Source organism: Schistocerca gregaria, unplaced genomic scaffold (assembly GCF_023897955.1).
Source record: "Schistocerca gregaria isolate iqSchGreg1 unplaced genomic scaffold, iqSchGreg1.2 ptg000317l, whole genome shotgun sequence".
Classification (NCBI taxonomy): domain Eukaryota; kingdom Metazoa; phylum Arthropoda; class Insecta; order Orthoptera; family Acrididae; genus Schistocerca; species Schistocerca gregaria.
The window spans coordinates 628,633-630,557 of NW_026061795.1; positions in this window are offsets into that span (position 1 = coordinate 628,633).

Below are 1,925 nucleotides of genomic sequence, written 5' to 3' on the forward strand. Positions count from 1 at the left end.
CCATATGGGCCGCTATGCGCTGTTGGCATTTTTCGGGTTGCACTCAGCCTTCCGATGCCAATTGAGGAACTACTCGTCCGAATAGTAGCGGCTCCAGTCAAAGGAAACTACCACAACGAGTGGGAGAGCCAGCTCCTCCTCCACCCTCAGTGAGAATGACGTGGCGGTCGGATGGTCCTGATTGGCCACTTGTGACCTGAACACGGAGTGCTTTTTTAAAGTAATACTCCCTACATAAAACTGACAGTCTAGGCTCAGGGACTGTCCACGGTAAATGCTGCAATGGACCTACGAATACTATTAAAATAACGGTTTGAGTTCACTTTAATTGTCCAATCATCTGAAGTGAGTCCTTATTGCAGTACGCTGAAAAATAGATTTTATGTTAATGGCGGATAAATTTTATGTTAATGGCGGCAAATTAACTTTACCCTAATGACACACAAGGTCAATGCCGTACTATCACGTAAAGTATTCTCAGATCGAAATGTTTTGCATTACAAAATCTCCAATGTAGATTCATAATACCGCAATTATAATTCTCAAAATAATTTGGAGCTACGTTCAATGCATATTTAAATGCATCTTTCAAAACAATAACAGAATTCTCATTAGATCATCATTATCAATGGCTAGAGTATTCCTATTATTTCGTCTACCAAAAACCGCGTCTCACTATGGCTTCTTCAGTACGCTGTTTTGTTTTCCACTGTTGACAATAGAAACGATCTGGCAGATGTGACATTGTAGATGCGCAGTATGCGTGTCTTAATGCAAATAAACCGTCTGGAACATTTACCCTTGAACGTCCCTAGAATGGGATTTCATGGAACGTTATTACTTTCCTGTGTCCATTTCCATCACAAAAGCTGATCGCCACGACTGGGGAAGGGGAGGAGGGGGTGGGCTGAAAGTTGGCAGCAGTGGCAGAAAAACCGAAGAAAACCTCACGTTTTCGTCATTTGTTTTCATAATGAAGTAGTGCCAATTCATCACATCGCACGCTTTTCTCTCGGAAACGGTAAAATTCATCGTCTGGATATCAATGTCGCCTGCTGAGGTATGCAGTCGCACCACTCTGTACGAAATAGGTTCTAAGCTGATGCAGTCGACAAGTAACATCGAAATATATCGTCACCTAGAAATACATCGACACCTCGAAATAAATCCACACCTCGAAATAAATCGCCACCTCGAAATAAATCGCCACCTCGAAATAAATCGCAACCTCGAAAAATCGCAACCTCGAAATAAATCGACACCATGAAATAAATCGAAACCTCGAAATAAATCGACACCTCCAAACAACCGCTACACCGAAATGAGTCGATATCCCGAAGTATATCGACATCTAGACGCATTTCGGCTTACCATATAGACCGAAATCTCGATGCTAGTCGACATATCGAGATAAATTGAGGTACAGAAATATATCGATATCTCGAAATATATTGGTACCACGTAATATAAAGATATCTCTCAAAATAGCGATATCTAGAAATTTATGGATTACTAGAGATATGGAGGTACCTTGAATTATATCGATATCTCGATAAGAATCGATATCTGTAGTACACCAATACATGGAAATATATCGATACCTGGAAATATATAGACAACCTTAATTGTGTCGGTATATCAAAATAAATCGATATCTCGATATAATCGGATACTCTAAATGAATCGATATCTCGAAATTAATAGACTCCTCAATACAGATAGATATCTCGAAATAAATCGATATCATGATTTAATGTGCGCATCTTCGTAAGTCGATATATCGAATTGAATCGATAATGGGAAAAGTATGGACGTCTCAAAATAAATCTGTACCCCTAAGAAAACGATTATCGAAATAAATAGATATAACGAAATATATCGCTATCTTGATAAATACCATTATCTAGTGGTCGGATAAATGTTTC